At 43.3% G+C, this 20,370-nt stretch overlaps 1 protein-coding gene across 1 annotated transcript in view; it reads left to right on the forward strand.

Annotated features, from left to right (window-relative positions):
- Window positions 1-20,370, forward strand: part of SEPTIN7 (septin 7) — a 406,575-nt gene that overhangs the window by 310,052 nt on the left and 76,153 nt on the right. The window lies entirely within an intron of this gene.

A 20,370-nucleotide genomic window follows, 5' to 3' on the forward strand; every position in this document is an offset into this window, starting at 1 on the left:
TCATTTTGGTTTGAAGAGACCCTCAAGATCACCAAGTCCCATCATTAACCTAACAATGGCACTAAACCATGTCCCTAAGAACCTCATCTACGCATCTTTTAAACACCTCCAGGGATGGTGACTCTACCACTTCCCTGGGCAGCCTGTTCCAAATGCTGACAACCTTTTCAGTGAAGATATTTTTCATAATATCCAGTCTAAATTACATGTGACCTGCCACAGAGCCTCCTAGAAACTGTAGGGGGGGAAGGATTATCTTAAATTTGGACTGGGGTATGCTCAAGGCAGACAAAATCATCAGGGAGGGTAGCTGCTAAAATTGTGAAGGTTCCTGTTCAACATGCGTGAGCTGCAAACTGTCAAAGGCCTCTCTCTGTTTGAGCTAACTGTGGCTGGATTTGCTGAAGGAAGGTCAAAGAGAGAGCCCCTTCAGAAAGACCACTTTTCCCTCTTTCCCCACAACTCCTGGCTGCAAAGGCCAAATCTTCACTCCAAACCTCTTTGACCTGAGCAAGAAACACGTTTCACTTTTCTCCTGTATCTGAAAAGTAGAGCCACGTGTACGTAGGTGTACCTAGTACAGCCAGATGGCTCTGAATGGCTCAATTCTGGGAGCTGAACTCATAAATTACAGCTGGCTTGAAACAGGGCTTTGTAATAAAATGTACAGACAACTGTAATAACACCTGGAGCCACACGCCTCACCTACAATAACTGATTTCATTTGGAGAAATCTACACGAAAACTGTTTTGGTGAAGCTTACAGTAAACAGGCTTTTGTTTTATCCTCCTCCTCCTCCCCACGTTCATTGTGACAGATACAGCCTGACATCATTGTAATCTGGGAACCAGATAGTTAGGAGAGGAATTTCAGCCACACCAGCACCTAGCTTTCATCTGACTTCTTTTTGCTCTTTGATCTCTTTAGCTGGCTAATTAAGAAGCTTGAATCAGCACCCTGCTGAAATAGGTTGTGCCTTTTCCCATACCTGTGTCCCTCAGAAAGAGCATCCAGTGTACTCGTGTTCAGTAAGAAATGTATTACTTGTGAGCTTTTCAGCTCTGTTCATTTAGGTGACCATATAAATGTGTGCTGTGTTCTACTATGGACCCTCCTCTTTCTGCATTTCCTATTTTAAGATGAATTGAGGGGGGAAAAAATATAAGCCTTGACATCACATTTTGCAACGGAAGCAAATGCACTCCTCCCTAAAGTCTAAATGAATGGCCTTTTAAGGTGACTGCTGAATTAAATTCCTGAATGATGAAATCAACGGGCATGAGAAGGTTCTTATTTCCGAAAAAGAAAAAAGCTGTAGGGAAAAAAAAAAAAACCAGCCGGTACTGTGATTGCAGGGCTGAGAGCTGAATAGAAGCTGTTTACACTGACTCAATAAAGATACTTTACTCAGCTTTGGTAGTAATGCAGCTTCACAGGCTGAAGGGAAATGGGGATATACATATTCTGAGCCTGCTAAGCTTCTCTAATGTAAGACATGTGCATTTAGTTGAAGCCCTGAAATACCTCACTAAGAAGAAAGATGATTGAAACCCCAAGCACATCTTTCTGTTTATCATACATTACATATTTCTGACATACTTTAAGCTGTACTGTATGTAGCTGACATTGGTCTATATATATATGATATGCCTGTAAGGTATGCAGCTAAACCGCAGTTTCTGTGAAGACCTAAAATACCCCTAAGATAGAGTGAAAATAATCTCATTAGGGGAATGGGGCACATCTGGACATTCTCAGGACAGAAGCTCTACCCGAGCACAACCTGTCACTCTACCCTTGCACAGGGAAATCACAGTGGATCAAACCACCATGAAACACAGAAATGAAACAATCTCCCTGTAACCTTGGAAAAAGAGCAGGCGACTTCCATGAAAGCCGTAAATTCCCTAAAGCTCAGGAGGACACTAATAGTTGACCAAGCACTTTTATATAATTTTTCACAGGGATATCGCAGAAAGATGAGAATGCAATGGACATGAAATCTAGTTCCAGGACTTTCCCTCTCCTTATACCTGCTGCCCCAGTGTAATTTCAAAACTTGGATCTACACCAAAGTTTCCTCCATAACATCTTATGTTGTTGTGACTTCCCCTGTGGCTGGAGTGTTGATAGCAGTATGAGCTTTAGGGCAGGAGAGGTACTGTTAGGCACTGATTTTTTTTTTATTATTATTACTATGTCAACCAGACTTGCTTCAAGTAAGGTTAGACCACACTGTGATAAACGCTGATGTCTTATCTTAATTGTTCTCAGTGTTGCTACAGGCAATGGTGCTACACCAGAGATAACTGAATGTTTGGGGAGGGTGGCTATTTTAGACAAGCCTACATCTGCAGGAAGGAAGGGAATGTGACACGTCTGTAGGGATTTTGTTTTAAGGTTAAATGAAGCAGAAAGCAGCGCTTTTCATTTTTTGAACGTAATCCTTCCTACTATCATGGATTTACAGCTGGTAAATGAATTATTTGGACAGTTCAAATAGGGAATGAAGATAGAGCTGAATGATGGCTTGAAGACTTTCCATAGGTTAGTCACTTCAGTGGCCTAAAAGGTTGTTAAAGCCAGATTGTCACAACAGGCAGGGGAATGCTGCAGTCAAAGCTACTTTCTGTGTCATCACCTGGAGCTAACCCTGAACTGTATGTGTCAGCAGGGGATGTGACAGCACTACACTCTTTTAAGTTCTGTTGTCTTCTTTGCTCTTTGTCTGCTAAAAGAGTGAATTCTGAGTTTTGGACCCTATGTATATTTTATCCATAGCAACCACAACACTTCCCTCAGATTTGCTAAAAAGCAAGTCTTTTAATTTAGAACAAGGAAGATGGATCTTTCCTCTGATACTCTGCTTCTGAGCTTGACTGAAATTTAGAAGTCAGCATCTTTGTTGGCATCAGGGTTTCCTGATGGCCCTTCCCATCTCAGAGCCTCCAAACTCTGTCTTAGCAACCCATGACCTTTCCTAGCAATCACTGGGAAAACGCTGAAGAAAAATTGTTGAGTGATGACTCACTCTACCACAGTTTGGTTGCTTTATCATTTTCTAATGCTGCTGATGGGAAGATATTTTCTATTGTGAGAGGCTTGTTTTCCTGCTCCATAGGAACAATGATCCATAAGGATTTCCTGAGGAGTGACTTCTCCTTAGAGTGTGTGAGATTTCTTGTCTCTTAGCTCCTGGAAGGCTAATTTAATTACCTACCACCCAGTTACTTAGTACCTTCCTGTTCCCTCTTGCCTTTTCAACACCTTCTTTAATGCAGACAGCTCCTCATAGGACACAGGCACTGGGAAACAGGGTGTGACTACTGAAAAGCCATCATAAATCAGCAGTGGAGAAGGAAACACATAGAACTGGGCTGAAGCAATCAGCGGCCACATATGGATGACAGCGTGGGGGATTGCACATGGACAGGCGCAGTGCTGCGGGTTCAGCCCTGGCTCCTCTGGCCTTTGGTTCCTCCAGCTTGGAATGGCCATGGCCAATGATGAGGGTCGCAGCAAGAGGACTCCTTTCTTCTCCAATCAGAAACAGTGCTTGAGGCTTCATAAGAAAGCAAAAGCGCAACAGCAGTCAAGGTTTATCTGCTTGGGCAAAAAGCCCAAAGCCACTATATTCTTCTCCTTTTATTTACAGGCTTCAGTGAGGACTCCTCTCCTCTGATGACTCCAGATTGCAATGTTTCATTGCAAGCACAGCTGGTTGCTTTGGGCAGCTTACAAGCAGAGCTGCACCTGTTAGGCTAGCTGCTAAGAAAGAAGATATGTTCTAACAAATACAGGGAGATTGTCTAATCAGTGATGGATTGCATGGCCAAAAGAGTTTATTAAGACCCTCCTGTTTGACTTCCTGCATTGACCATCAGTTGGCTTGTGGTTGGGTGACAGGAAGTCTTTTAAGATGATACCAAACTTATAGAAATTGCTCTGATCTGATGGCGAGCATGGGTAAATAGATGTGTGTGCCTTGAGGTTGGCAGGGTAGAAGAGATGCCAGTCACACTGCATAGCTCGCTATTGTCCCTTTCTCTGCGCCCAGGAGGCCGAGAGAAGCAGCTGTATCGCAGGGATGCCAACCGTCAGCAAAATACAGCAATTGTTTTATGAGTTTAATGCTCTTTATCTCCTAATTTATTTACCAGGAGCATGTGTAATGCTCAGTGAAAGCCAGTTTGCTGACGAGAAAAGTCCTAAAAACACCCTTCTGTTTGCTAATGCGTTATTTATTAATAAATGTGTTGTGTTTTAGAAAAATAAAGCTTCCTTTAAAACAAAACAAACCCTGAGGGTGGGGAAGAAAAGGGCAGACAGGCAAACTCCAGAATAGTGAAATACCTCCTCAGCCCATGCTGAGGGAATACAGCAGCAGGTACGTGGGGAAGCAGGTCTGCCAGGTCTCGTCTTCTTTTTCTAATTACTTGCCCCAGCAAGGGTGGGGACCCAAATGCCCTGGGAGCGTATGGTCCCTGCCCCAAAGTCTCACATGCTGAAGCAGGAACAGTCGCTTTGTGTAACTGTACCTCAGTGAGTTCAGTCTGATCTCCACGCAAGTGCGAGAAAGCTGCTGGCTTGGTATTTGCTAGCTCAGGTACTGCTACCTCCTTTGTGTTGACGTACAGACTTCTGTAATGGCTGGGACCCCACGGCCGGAGCTGCCAACCTCTCTGCCAAGTGGAATTAATTGCAGGATAGGGGCCCGCTGCGGAGCAGATAAGAGGGACCTAGAAAAGCGATGGAGGCCAGACAGCATTAGACAAATGGTGGTGAGAACGCCTGCATCAATAGCACTAATGTAGCTGTGTTTCCTGAAAAAGAGAGCGAGAAATTCCCCAGTGTGGACATACTTCTTGTTGGCCAAAAAGCATTCTGAATTCCTCAACAATCAGGCAGGAAGTGGTAAAATCTGTCAGACAAAATGACCATTATGTTATTTTTTCCAATATCAAAAATATTTTTTAGGTCATAACTATTAGAGAAAAACATTTTGTGGCCAATCAGATTTATTTTTTCAGCCATACTAAATTCGTTGGTGATGTGCAGCAAATGGAATTCCTGTACACAAAAATGTATTTTAAGAACTTTGTTTCAGTCCAGATCAGTACTTACCTTATAGGTGCACTATTCATAAGCACTCACTGCTCTTTCAGAAGTTTGCACAGAAATGATGCTTCAGTCTTTCCCCAGTCAAGTAATCAGAGGGAAAAGCAGAATTATAATAACCATGGTTTTTGTGCTGCCTGTAAACAGCTGGAGTTTTTATCACAAACTGAAACAAAACATATAAGGTAATTTCTGATTTAATTTCACCACTTTGTGTGACTGCTTTTGTTTCGTTTCCTCCGTGACTGAAGTCCAAGTGTTGACTATCACAAGAGGTCTATGGTCTTTTACATTGCTTGCTTTTGGCTGGCCGTTCTGAGAACCTCCTGCCAAGATATCCCATTGTCTCCATTTTAGAGGAGCTCTTTCTTTTCTCTGATGAGTGGAAGTTACTGAGACCCACCTGGTGCTGCTGCCTGAGTTCAGTCAGCAGAGTAACACTGTGATTCCTTCCAGCTTCTTTGCTTGTAGATAAAGAGGAAGGAGGATGCTAGCTTAATAATTTCTCCCCATTGTGCCCCAGAGGTTAGGCACCTTGCCAGATACAGATGTTATCAAAAATGGAATCTTTTTATAAATAAACTGTGAATTAACAGCAGTCTGGATAAATGTATGCTTTGGTTCAAGACTGATGTATTCCATTCTTTGAGAACATTCTCTAAATAAACTGAATGTTTTGATTTTGTACTTTGTTATGATTTATCACATTGTGGTTTATTTAAGTCTTTCAATGCTCTCTCTTCCATTTGCTGAACTTTAGATATGGAATTAAAATACCCTTGACTGCACAGTCTTCCCTCTGTGTTTGAAGGAGAAGCCATGTAGCTATCACAATGGATTAAGACGTCCTACATTAAAAACTTGTGTCACTTTTGCGACTGTGTACATTTATCCAACAAGACATCAGTAGCTAATGGGTCTGTCTAAGACATTAAGTTGAACGGACAATTTTTTTAATAGCTGTGGTAATTATGAATACTCTGAAAAAGGCTTCTTTGCCAACTGTAGCCCAAGAAAATTGAATGCTGTTCTCTCACAAAAAGTCCTCTGCAAGTATTCAGCTATCTTATTCCATTACATGCCATTAAAAAAAAACAGTGACTTGTTTATTCATTGGAAGTTACATGTACATACAGTAGATATTTTGAAGGTCCATAAATGCTGTTTTATCCTCCTTTCTGTCAAAAGCATGGCCTCAAGCTAAGAACCTTCTCCCTTTATCTCCTATGGACAACCCATAGCACTAACAGATCCACGATCATAAAAATTCAATGATCCCAAAATCTTTCATATAGAATTACAACAGCTGCCTTTGCTCTCTGGACTCACCTACAGCAGAGTTCCAGGGTGATCCACCCATCCACAGGGAAAGGGTTTCTTTTCGGGGACATCCCCCAGAACATCAGGATTAAACTCTCAAACATGCCAAAACCAACTATTTTGGGAACTAGGGTTTTCCAGGGAAGAATATTAATGGTGTTGAGGTATATTCACAAGAAACATCTTCTGCTGTTACCAAACACATCAGCTTCCATTTGGTATTTAGTTATGCCTTAAACCATTTATTTACTGCCTAGTTATGATTCATATAACTATATATTGCTGCCAAGTGAATTCCATTACCATGGGGATATTTGCAGACATTTTAAATGGCTGAGATAAATACAATAAACTTGAAAACCACCAAGAAATAAATTGATATAAAATGGGAGATCACTGGCTCGCAAACCGAGATTAAATACAGTGAATTTTTGGACCAGCTGCTCAACACAGCAGTAACTGTATGAGCTACGTAATAACATGCTACTGGTAGAACAATACTATGATTCTTTTTGCAATAAAAGTGGTCAAAACACTTTTTAAAGAAGGATAACATAGGCAAATATTTGCTTCCAACACAGCTGTAGGAAGTAACATTCAATTGTTCAGTTAGATATTTCAAGGAAATAAAGAATGCACAGCAACTAGTCTTTAGCTGTCATGTCCAATACGCAATTTCTATCGCAGTGTCTTTGGTGAAGATGAGTAATATCTGAAAACGGGCATGGGCACTACAAATGCTTGTGAATTCATAAAACATGAAGTCATGCGACTAGGCATTCCAGATATTAAAAAAATAACGGTTTATTTAGCATATTACATAACTGAGGTGTTCCCGTGCACTCTGTAGAGCACAAGATGAACCATCAAAAAGGGTTATCAATGTATAACCAAACAGTACATGCTTCACAAATATTCAGCCACAGCTTTTAACCAAGGTTTTTACAGAACATTGGGCATTACACTAGACTGCTAGGGAAAGGAAGAAAAAAAAAAAAAAACAGAAAGAAGACATGTTGGCAAGAAGCTTAGAAACATCCTGGGCAGGAAGAGTCCACTCTGATAGTTAGTCCAAGGACATTCAATGACCCCGTGATCCAGAAGTGGGAAAAAACTGTGATTTCATAAAACACATCTATGATAATATGCAAAGAGACACAACACTGATTTTTCCACGCTAACACAGATTATGTATGTTGCATTAAAATGTATACACTGGAAGAACTGAGCCTGAAGTTTGGCTTTGTAACAAGCACTTAATTTCTCCAAAAACTCTCTAACACCCTAACCTTCTGTTATTACAGCAATACAAGAACTTTTCTTATCTAGAAGACCAAGGATATGTCTCGGGTTATGCTAATGGATCTACTTTGAAATAAGCTCTTGAAATATTCTTGGCTTATATACTGGATTCATCATCAAAAAGACCATTATCTTCCATTATGAATTCCAAATGTCTACATAACAGATTCTTTCAGAACTGTGCTCTGTTTCTAGTATTGCCCAGTCATCATAGCAAAATCACCAAGTACTGTTCTCCTTATGTAAAAAAGCAGTTCAGCATGATGCAATTCAGAATACAAATATGAAGAAGCAATTTAAGTTTCAGCATTTTCCACATTATGCACCTAGAATTTAACTAACTAGATTGAACTATAATGTGTTTTGAGTATTTCTATACTGTTACATTTATATTTTAGCTGTCATGGTTTTCTAAGAAAATATAGTTTTGAGATTTTTATTTTTTCCTGACAATAGACAGATTTAACTTGTAGGAGAGTATATAACCAATTGCAAAATTCCCATTGTCATCAGTGGCAGGAGGCTTCAGTCTGTTCCGCATGTAAACAGACACCAGTCCTCATACATGGCTTTAAAAAAAACCAAACAGGGTTTTGTTTTTTTACATATGAATAAATGTTTCCTATCACCTTTTGTTGCAAGGGACAAGTAAGTGGCTCTATTAGATTAACTAGAGCTGCATGCACAGGTGTGTTCAGTTTAATGGCTGCTGCTAGATAAACTACCACCAAAGCCCAAAAGACAGGTACAAATAAACCATCCTGTGATAAAAGCAGGAGACAGAGCCAAGCAGTGAACTGTAAAGATTATATTCATTGATTCTAGCCCAAGGGTTCAACAGCCGTTTTTAAGCTGGAACCTAAAGATCAAAAGCCTATGGAATATCTGAAATTGAAAAAGTGCAACTGAATAACTGAAAAGTGACCTTCAGGAAGTGTAGGGTGTGTGTCCTCGTGCTGAGGCACCAGTAATTTTGTTCATACAAAGCCGCTGATCAGAAAAAGACAGGAAGGACAGTCTGGCTACCTTGAGCAAGTTACACGTGGATTGGACAGGTGTGGGGCTTCAAGTCCTCCTCTCTGTGAAGTGCTGTGCTCCTGATGGTCGCAATTAGCAATTCATTTTGCTTTATGGATTCATTTAGGTGCAGCCTCAAAGGGGGGATCTGGAAGCCCAGTCATGTGCAGGTCAGACCAGTAAGTGCAGTGGTGGACTCAGGACCCACCTACCGAGGGTCTAGGCTGGTCTAACTTGCACCACAAAGGGAGATACTCATCACTTGGGGATGAGTTTGGAGAGGACTCCAGGCTGTAGGTAGCCCAGTAACTGTGCCAGAAGCTATAGACGCATTTTCACAAGTAAGGGAAATGGAGCAAAGTGACCAAGTGATTAAAATGCCAACAAGTAGCACAGTCTGCAACACTTTGCCTCAGTCATTCAACATTTGTACCCAAGGCCTTGATGTGGCACACTGCTACCTCAAGTCTAACACCAAGTACCAGGCTTACTATCGCTTTAGTGTTTGCAAGGACAAAGCCCAATTCACTGTTCCTAGCATGATGTAGATGTCCTTTAATCGAAAGAGGGCAACTGGAAAATACAAAGTTGGACTGCTGGGACCACAGTGGCACAGGGTACACAGTACTTCTTTCCTATCACAACCTGTCACTGACTTTACTTTTTGTAGAAACCATGTTCCGATAAGTAAAGAGAACAAAGAGCTGACTGCTGTACATACAGAATTAATCTGTTTTCATTCTGTGATATTTTACTATTATTTATTCTATAATATTGTATTTCTGGAATAAAAAACAAATGAAAAACAATCTGTCTAGCATTTACATTTTAAGCTCATTAATTCATTTTAAGAAAAATTATTTTTCTTTTGGAGGACCTAAGACCCTTCCTTACATTTAAAAAAATGTAATAAAATGCCACATTGCATTAAATGCCTCATACTTTTTCCTAATGTAATATGCAAAGTATGACAAGCAGTACCTTATGCTACACTAAGAAGCACTCACTAATGCAAATAGGCAGTAAGCCCAACTATCCCAAGGCCTTGCTCTCGCAGTGGTGGCATTATGAGCAAACCCTTCATGCCTGTGGGACTCTGCTGAGACACAACGGTTCATCAGTGTATGTCTGGCTGCAGCACTGGGTATTAATGATTACACATCAGTGTATAAAAAAGGCCTCTTAAGAATTTACTGAGACTTGCCCAACCCCAATGGGGTTTACTTATTAACAAATAAACAAATGGAGGACTGGAATTACAGGACACACGCCGCACACCATCGCTTTGCTCCCGGTCACCCCAGCAGCTGCTGCTGCTGCCTGGAAGCAGAGGGGTGGAAAGGCAACGGGGGTGTTTGCTCCGACTCCCTGGTGTAGGAAATGGGTCTTTCAATCTGTCAGCTCACTGGCTTGCGTCTGCGAATGTTGTACAAACAATGTATTAAGATGGTGCATTTTTCAAATAGTTTAACATTACTAGAAGTCCACTATGTTTCCCAAGCCACAGGTCCCTCACACGGATGAAGGAAACTACCGCGAAGGTTGTATCTCACCTCACTTGAGGAAGTAGTTGTTGTTGGTATGAGTACATGACTAAGGGTTAGGCTGCCTTCCTGCTTCTACTTATCTATATTCCCTGCCACACAACTATAATTGCACAAAGCAACCATTTTCTACCTTAAACAATAAGTGCATGTGTGTGCCTCTCACAAGGATCACATCATTGGGCCGTAATCTATCAAAGCCTCTTTCTTTAGATAATTGAAGTAATGGATGTATACCAGGACGATACAGTAAACACACTACAAAACAAGAGATGCTGTATTTTTCCCATAGCAATTGTTCAATAGAAGCCTGTGTTCATAACTTTTACACCATTTTATAAGCATTTGCTGATGAATATAGCTCTTTCTTGTTGTTGCAGAGCATTTTTTTAAAGAGCAAATGGCAGCCTTAAAAGGGGGCCAAGAGGTATACATTTTATGTTGTGTCATTTGCATATTTGTAGAATCATTTTGTAGGTGGCAGACAAAGACAACAGCCATGATGGCAGCAACGATAGTTAGGACAGCTGGTTACTGTGCTGCTTGTGAGTTTGCAAGGGTTTTATGTTTCATGACAGCCTTCCTCTGAATACAGAAAAGTGCCATAAATACAGGCCTGATTCTGGAAACCTTTATTCAGGTGGCCCTACTGATTTGTTGTGTTTCAAAATAGGAACGAGTTGATGGACAAGACATCAGGACCCAATTAGATGTGACACCAGATGTCTCATACTATTGTTAGCACTTGTATTACCATTGTGTTGGGCTGTTTCTTTTGCGAGCGAACACAAGAAAAATGCTGCAAAATGGCAGCATTTACAAAAAGATCATCCAATGTAAAGGGCAACAGCTGTCAAAGAGGCAACAAAGTACAAGGGTGGGAAACGTTTCTGGACAGAATGACAAGCAGAGGTCAAAGAGTGGTCAAGATGCTGGTAGCATTACTACAAAGCTGAGATTTAAGGGTGAGTATGAAGGAAGATACTGTGCTTGTTATTTTGTGCTGAGCATCCTCAGCCTCCTATCTCGCAAGAGCTGGATTGCTTATAGGAGTGGGAGTTTAGGACTTCACCCAGTTGGTATAATGAAACTGGTTGTTTTGGCAAGGGATTGCTTGGCATGCAAAGATCTGTTACACTTGCACTGCAGCTCAAAAGGATGGCGCCTACGTTGTACTGACTGAGCAAGTGCAACTTGGTCTGGAGATGCATCATGTGTCCTACAAACCCAGGAGGTGTTGGCATTGCCATGCAGGAGCACATCAACAGGGTATAAGCACAGTAATTCCACCACATCCCATGCTGGAGCTAATACTATGTGCATATTCACCTAATGAGTCACACCTGCTTGCATTAAAAAAAAATCTAAACACAACAAATAAAATAGTCTTCCTATGTCTCACTGGCAAGAAGACACTGAAACAGGCTAGGCTGGTTGGGAACCAACTTGGCGGCAACCCTAGTCAGCAGGTTTTGTAAATAAGGTGAGTGGGTTTTGTTTCTGTATCTGAAGACAAGAAGGACACTGATGGGTTCTGACTTATGGCAGGTAAGAGTTTCACATTGAGGTTTGCAAAGCTTTTTATTAATTTCAGAAAAAGCAGTCACAAAACTGAATCTCCTTTCAAATGAATCAAGTAAATAGAAACCAAAGAGTCTTGACATTTAGTTGCTGAGTTCAGTCTTTTAAAGTTTAGTGACAGATTTAGTGAAGTCTTTTCCTTTTGAAGGAAGAACAGCAGATCACTACAGGAATGGAAAAGTTTGGATTTATTATATTGTACACAGAACACAGTATTCTTCCAGCCTCAGGGACCCATTTGCATTTGCTTTATTTCTTCTCAAAATGAACACAATTTTGCAAAATCTTCCTAACCCTGTAAATTACCGTATGAAAAGAGACCTCCCCCCCTCCAGAACTATTCACAACACAGAAAAATGGGACATTAACCTCAAATAAAACCCACTGGCTTGCATCTTGTTTCCTCATTAAACCTGTGCCAGTTTAACAGTAGATTTCAAAGGTGCAAGCTCACTTTTGTTTTTCCAGTGATCAATCCACAAAGTAATGTCTTGCTTAAAAGAAAATCACTTAAAAAGCCTTTTTGAAGATATCCACAGCAGTTGCACACTATTTTCTCAACATTGCATATCTGAAAACCAAGAAAAATGTTTTTGAGCAATTTGAAGCCCTTACTACACGACAGAAAACAAGTATTATACATATTGTTTGTTTTCCCACAATGTACTTTTATGGGACAGCTGCAGAGACCATATTTTGTATTCAGTGAAGAACTTCTGTGGCGCAAAATGTCTCTTTTTGGTATTTAAATAACCACGAATGCAATATAGCTATATCTCCTTGCCATGGACATTACCACCTAAACCAAACAGAATGAAAAAAAGGTTCTTTTTTACCTCATCCATTGTGAAAGACAAGGATTTATGAGATAACATTTGGCAGCCCTGTGACCAACAATAATAAAAATCTCTTTCCCCTGGGCATCCAAGAACCACAGTATATTGTAACACTTCCAGTTCTTAAGCAGTACTGAACCACATTGTGCAGGGCCACATACCTTTCTGAAAAGATGATGAGTTTTCCTTGTTGTCGCAGAAAAGATTTGTTTATCAAATGTGCCCAAAAAAGGAAAGTCAGACATTAGACAAGAAAGAACTGGATGGCAATTGGTGATAAGCAAGGACAATCTTAGTGTCTTCACAGTTGTTCCTGTCTCCCTTGTTATGACTCTAGCGACAGAAACCCTGCATTATTGAAAGTTTCCCTTTTGCTGCTGAAATGAAAATTGTTATTTTAATCCTTCTAGTACCAAAGCATGCTCTTAAAATGTACTCTTAATAACCGCAGAAACAAATTACATCGTAGGAACAATAAGTTTATGTATTTTTCCCTTTTTGCCAAATACCTTTCCCTACTAGAGAAGTCTACTGCGGTTTGCGTGAAAGAAAAGGCAAGGAATGGACCATGCCCAGAAATCCTTAACACAAATTAAAGCATGCTAGGTTTCAAATCACACGTCATAAATACAGGTCTCCAGTATTTCAGTTTGGGCATAAAATATCCCAGAGTTTAAAAAGACTCCAAAGATATCTGTCCCAAACTCAAAAAGGAAATATAACATTAAGAACTGTATTGGAATAGGAAAGGCAAAAGTCATTTTTTCTGCTTCTCTTGGAGTACATATTTTTTCCAGTGTCACTTATTTACTGCAGCAGATGTTCACCCCGACTTGTACCATTTCAGAAGAGCCAATTCAGGGTCTCGGGGACGTGCCAGACCAGACCAAGTGGTAGGACTTGTCTGCCTAACTCCCAGGGTGCATCAGCACCTCCTTAGCCTCCTGGGATTGTGTCTGGTGCCTCCCAACAGCTGCGTTCAAGTTGTATTTTGTGTTTAAATGAGTTCTCATTCATTATGGGGGACGTGGGCACCACGTTATCACTCGCTGATGGCAAGAAAGGCCCGGCTTCGCGCCCATGTGCGGGCCTGACAGTGAAGAAAACCATCAGCCCGGCAGCACCTTCACCGCCCGGCAGAGCCCACACCTGCCAGGGAGGGCCGGCCCCAAAGCCCCCGGTGTCCGCGGGGAGAAGGGCCCGGTCCCCCGCGCCTCAGCGGGCGCAGCCCGGCGTCTTGGCCGCCGAGGCCCGCAGCCGCGGCGGGGAGCGGCTCCGGGCCGCCTGGGCGGCGGCTCTGTGAATGAGGTTATGAATGGAACCCAAGCGCCTCATTCAGGGGCGGACACGCCGGAGCAGCGGTGGGGGGAACCCTCTCAACCGGGCGGAGGAGCAAAAGGGACGCCGTGACTGCCCGCCCCGGTGCTGCATCCTCCCCGGAGCTAAGGGCAGCTGGCGGGCCCTCGGCCCAGCGCCCCCAGCCTAAAGACAGCCCAGGGGCTGTCGCTGGGCTCCCCGCTTTCCTGCCGGCCTCCCGCACGCCAACGGCGTGAGCGGGCGGGCGGAGGGAGCGTAAGGCGCCGCAGCGCTCACTGAGATCCGCAAGGCCCATACGGACTAGCGACGCTCCAAGAATCGCCCGAGAGAACGGAGTGAGCGTTGTAACCGCCTCACCCGGTCTGTCACAGCCGGCCGACATCTTTGTATCGGGCAAAGCCCCGCGGCCGCCGTGGGGCTTTCGCGCTCCGGAGCGTGCCCGGTTTCAAAATGGCCGCTGAGCGGCCCCTTTTTTCTCTGACACGGAGCGGGAGGAAGTAACAGTCAGCTCCCGGGCTGCGAGCGGGGCGGGGGCAGGGACGTGGGCATCGCGGTGGAGCCTCACGCCGAGCGGAGGGGCCGAGCCGGAAGCCGCCCGCTGCGTGCTCGGGGAGGCGGGCAGGAGCGAGACAGCGTGTGAGGAGCGGGGCGGAGGCGGCGAGGGAGAAGGAGGAGCAGCGGGCGGCGGCGAGAGGAGCGGAGCCGAGCCGCTAAGTCCGTCTGGCCGCCAGAGCGGGCGCGCGTAGGCGCTGTGCGGAAGGGCCGTGGCCCCTCGGCGGAATCGGCGTGGGGGGCGTTTGAGAATCGCCGCGGCGGCCGCCGGGTTGGCTGTCGGGAGGCGCGCAGGGAGGAGGGGGCGGCCCGCTCGCTGCTGCTCCTGCCGCCGCGGCTGAAGGAGGGCGGGAGGGACGGAGCGGCAGCCAGCCGGAGCCTAGCGTCAGCAGCGGCAGCGACAGCACCGCCGCCCGCCAGCGCCATGGGTGAGTCTCCAACCCGGGGCCGAGGCGCGGGAGGGCCGTGACAGTCCGAGGCGGGAGGGAGGCTGCGGCCGCGGGGTCTCCATGATGGGTGGGCTGGGGGGGGGGGGCGACGGGACAGCGGGCACCGCCGCGACCTTCCATCCCGGTGGTGGGGACCGGCTGCCGAGCGGCGGCCCCGCCGCGGGGCCCCCCGTCCCTCTCGCTGCCCCCCGCCTTCCTCCTCCTCAGATGCGGCTGCAGCCCCCCCGCCGCCGCCTTCCCCCCCCCCCCCGCAGTCACTTCCTGCCTCGCCGAAATTGTAGAATGCCTGCGCCGAGCTGAGGAGCCAGGCGGCGAGAATGCCGGAGATATTTCTTCTCCCTCGCTTTTCTCCCCTTCCCCTCCTTCCCCCCACCTCTGTCCCTCCTCCTCTTTTCTCCTTTTGCGCCCAAATTTGGGAGGGAGGAATTTGCTGCAGGAATTAAAGCAGCCTTCAAATATGCGGGAGAGGAGCGGGTGGGACCGAAATCACGGCGCCGAGGGGAGGAGGAGGAAGGGGGCGCCTGTGCGCGGGTGGGTGCGTGTGTGGCAGCGGGAGAGAGCCGAAGGCACCGCGGCGTGCTTGCCCGCCAGCCGCCTACCCGCCTCTGGAGCCTTTTGAATTTATTTATTGTTTTCTTAAGGCCTTTTTTTGGAGGGCTTTATGCCGCTCGCGTCTGGCTTTCATTTGCTGGCGGCGTCCGCTCCGCACCCGCCCGCGCAGCCCTCGCCGGCCCGGCCAGCCCCTCGGCCAGCCAGGGCTTCGGCCGGTCGTTTTCGAAACAAAACGGGAAGCAAACAAACAAACAAACCCAAACAAACCCTAAAAATTATAATTTACTAGCAGCTCCCGCGGAAATCTGTATGGAATGCTTTATGGGCCGTTCCTGCGTGATCCCCTCGTTTTGCCAACCAGCCCTGCAAAATAAATTGGAGGGTTGCTTCGTGTTTCTTGAGGGTGGCTAGGAAAAGGCGTGGCTATGTACAAAGATTTTTAACGGGCAACTTAAAGAAAAGCAGCTAAACTGATTTTAGCGTGAAGTTGCTGACTTCATGCTGTACCAGTTATGTACCAGCATAGTTCTGTGAGAGACAACGTTCAAGAATCTTCTGTGTGCAGTTTGTGTGCCGCCTCCTGCAGATGAAAAATCAGTGAACAGAAGGCTGTCAGAAGTGCCCATTCACTGGTTTGTTTTTTCTTGGCCATAAGAATCTCCCTCTGACAGTGGCTTTAGGTTATGTTCAAAGAAAAAAATTCTTCCATATGTCGAAATACTTATCAATATTAATATTGGGACCAAAAAAAGTCAGCTCGTATGAATATGCAGGCTCAGCTCCCTTGAAAGTTAGATGGGCCACTGCTCTATCTCAGCGAAAAGGTAGAACATACCTTCTTATGCAAGAGGTTTTTCATAGTAGTAGCTTTTTGGTGCTAAGCGGTAACTCAATTTCTGACTAGAGCTTCCGCTGAGATATCAAACTAGTATTGTAAAGCATTTCGCCTTGATAATTCTACATATATTTTAAAGTTCTTGCCTGTTAAAACATTGAGGAAGATGTATTTTTGTATCTTTTTAACATCATTCATTTAATACCTGCTTAGTTTGTAATGTTTGTGTCTTGTGTGCTCCATGAGATTACTATCACCTTTACCTGGTGATTTGTGAATGGAAGAGCATTACTTTGTTCTGGCATCAGGTGACTGCGTGTGGTTTTGTTTTGGTTTGGTGTTTTTTGTTGTTTTTTTTTTTTTTTGTTTGTTTGTTTTCAGTTGACATGTGAATAATGAAAAACAATAAATAGGAATTTTACTTGGGAGAGCAGGTTTCAAAAAGCCATTACTGTAAAGGCCAATTACTGCCTTGCCTGTAGTGAAACCTGAATTGAAATACAAGCACATCACCTGTTCTGCATTTGCTACTGTGGGAGAACGGGCTGCTACTTAGTCATTCTGAAATTGAAGGCAAATGCACCCAGGACTGTGTGTATCAGTCTGTGCTGATAATAACTCACAGCATTTCCTTCAGTTTACCCACAAGGACAAGCGGTTAGTCTTAGTTAAAATGATGCTTCTGGTGTATACTCAGTGTGACAAACAAATGTGTGTTTGTGTATATAGGGATGAATACTCAGTTGTTTATCTTATGTAGAAATAAAGAATGAGATTTGTCATCTTTGTAAGTTTAAAATACAATAGATTTTGCTTTCTTTTTGCACAAAAATGTTTAAACCTGCACAGTAGGTATCTCTTCTTTTTTTTCTTTAACTGGCTGGCAACTTAGTGGTACTTTCATTTCTCTCTTCCATGGGTCAGGCTCCTACTTCTTGTACTTTGGTTTCTTCAGTTCTAGTAGCCTAACTCAGTGCTACTGTGGTGGTATCTTAAAATACCCATTAAGACAACAAATAGTTATAAAACACATTGGCTACAGATTCAAAACTCCACTTTAAACACCAAGTCATTGAAGGAAAATTTGCCTTGCAGAAGGTGTAGGAGAGAGATTTCTATTCAGAACTGTAGTGTGACATACATTTTTAGTTATAATTTATTGCCAGACTATTCACTTATCCTGTCTAGACCAGAGATGTGTATGTATGAGCGATGTTCTGTTTTCTGTAAGTTGGTACTCTAGCTCCTGAAATAAGCTGGTTAATTGCAATGTGTTCTCTGTAATTAGAATGGCATTTAGTCACCATTTAAGTAGTTTAGTTAAGTCTCGTTTAAATTAGTAATTCAAATTTGGGGTAGTGTTAAACTGTAGGCGGACACAAACTATTCCCTGGGAGGGTTTTGAATGCCTTGAACTGATGTTTATAGAATAGATGTCTTACAGAGGCGGGGATGGTGGCATAGGTGAGGCAGGGACATTTCTCAACTGCGAGGACCAGAAACTCGGCTCACAGAAACCAATGACTTCCTGTTCACCTTGCCAGGGTGAGTTTCACATATGTCAGGGGTGAATCAAATTGGATTTTTTTTTCCAGCCCTGGTTTAATGGTGGTGTTGTGATAGCTCTGTAATGTCATCAGGTAGCTCTTCTCTATTTGTGTAGTTACTTTTTTTTTTTAATGGGAAAGAATCAAATCAGTATTTACTTACATAACTTGTAGTTTTGCCTTCTGCTTTAGTTTAGTGAAACTGCCCTGCAAAACCAGGTATTTGCTGCATTGCATAAGCATGGCTGTGAAGCTACTGTAAGTTACAACATTCTTTGTGTTACATTAAAAAATTGAAAAGTAACCAGCAGGCTCATAAGCACTTCAGAAGATAATATGTATCCGCTTTCTTTTTGCCAGAGCTCGGGCTAGAGGTATGTAAAACATGCCTGGCTATACCTTGTTCTGATTTGCATCCTGGACTTCCTTCCTGCAAAAGCCACTTCATCTTACTTTTGCTTTTTGTGCATCAGCGCTGTTCCAGCTTCTGAGTGTGCCTTACAGAAACCCACTGGTTGCACACTGACTTCAGTGCCTGTGCGCAGAGCGGTACGCTGCCCAGCAGCGCTTCTTAAAGCCACCTACGGGGAGTCCTTTCCTCGGTGGTTCTAGCTCTGTATCTCATCTTCAAATAGCTCTTTGTGTGGCCGTTTTCATGCCAGATTTCTGTCATTTCACGCAATGGTAGTTCGGAATGCATTTGCAAATAATTTTGGAAGTAGTATTACAGAACAATAACGCTATGGGTGTTACGCTCAGAAGCACTTAAGCAACTAAAATAGAACTGGATGATTTCTTAGTAGCACAGAAGATTTATATTTATTTTTGGTCAACGTTGAAGATCATGTCTCAAGATGTAGGTCTTTCAGTTTCTTTTTTTGTTTGTTTCTTTCCTCTTTTACACTTAATGGTTGTGTGCTTTTGGTTTGGTTGTATTTTCTTACCCTGAACAATGAAGAAGTTAGGACTTACAAGCAGGGAGAGGATTGATTAAAACCTCAGGGAGCATTTCTCCCTCCTTTGACCAATTGTAGCTTCAGAGGGATCGATATTAAGATACAGCACCTAGTTTTGTTGTCAGCGTTTTTAAAACAGAGCTTTTTAAATGGAAAGATTGCATCATGCAAAAGATGCAAGACCTGAAGAAATAATAAAAAAATAATTACTTTAGACTCATCTTTCATTTGACCACAAAAAAGACCAAGGGGTGACAGTGCTCTTAGAAGCGTGTTCTCAAAGGAGATAATATCACATACTAAGCTTTTTCCAGTGCTTTGGGGTAAAACATGACAGGAACAGTGGCCAGAAAAAGAGAAATGCAAACTAGGTATATAAGGCATCCTCAACGCTGGCGAGTGTTAAACTACAAAGTAGCAGTTTATAAAATTCCCATAAATATAGTCTTATTATATGTAGAAATCAGTCTACCATACAGTAGCATTATTACAAAGAGACCTTTCAGAAAGGCTGCAGAAGTCATTGATGGCAGAATTTCTGTTGTGACATTTGTCTGAAAAAAGCATTGCAGGTTATTGCAGTTGGTGCTGAAAAAAAATGCAAGATGTCATGAATGTTGGTTCTGGTGCCAATAGTTGCTGTTTTGTGGGTAGATGTTAATGGAAGAATAGTGTATGAAAGATTACCTATTTTTGTGTCTCATACATTAAAAGACTATGATCCAAGTTGAACTTAAAATGAAATTTGACCTACTGAGATGGTCAAAATTGCCAAGAATGCTTAAGTTAATGTCAACATGAAACTCTAATCAAAGCTTTGCCAGTGTTGGCCAGTTGGAGAGTTTGAATCTTATGTGTAATTCTTTCACAGTTTGCAGGAAGTTTTAGTGTGCCCAGCAGAATTTTCAAACAGTGTCCTCTGCTAGCCTCTTTGTTCTTTCTTAAGAACCATATCATGCAATTTCATAGCTTTTGCTGGTAGCTGGACTGCAGCTGAAAAATACTGTCTTGATGGTGTGTTTTTTCGCTGTTGTGTTACCTCTAGTGTTTATACATTGGAATGATTAGATGAGCTTGCTGATGTAACAAAAAGTTAACCTTAGGGTAGAGCAGTTTTCAGCTGGATATGCGAGCTAATCTGGGTTGTTCTTTGGCTGTATAGTTAATAGAACTGGGATGTGAGGGAAGCCTAAGCTCACCCCAGATGGTACAGTTTTTGGGTGAATCTGTTTGCCAGCTGCTTGAAATGAGGCGATTCTGCTGCTCTCACTGTCCTTGCAGCTGTACCTCTTTGACCTGACAGTGAGTCAGTTCATGGAGCTCAACTCGCAGGAGCTGCCTGGTTTTTCTTTCTCAAGATTATTTTTCTTTGAGTTGAGCTCCATGAAGCTTTTGTATTACGGGATCATGGAAGTGTTGCCATGAAAAATAAAACATCAGTTG

The sequence above is a fragment of the Columba livia genome, chromosome 2, assembly GCF_036013475.1.
Source record: "Columba livia isolate bColLiv1 breed racing homer chromosome 2, bColLiv1.pat.W.v2, whole genome shotgun sequence".
Classification (NCBI taxonomy): domain Eukaryota; kingdom Metazoa; phylum Chordata; class Aves; order Columbiformes; family Columbidae; genus Columba; species Columba livia.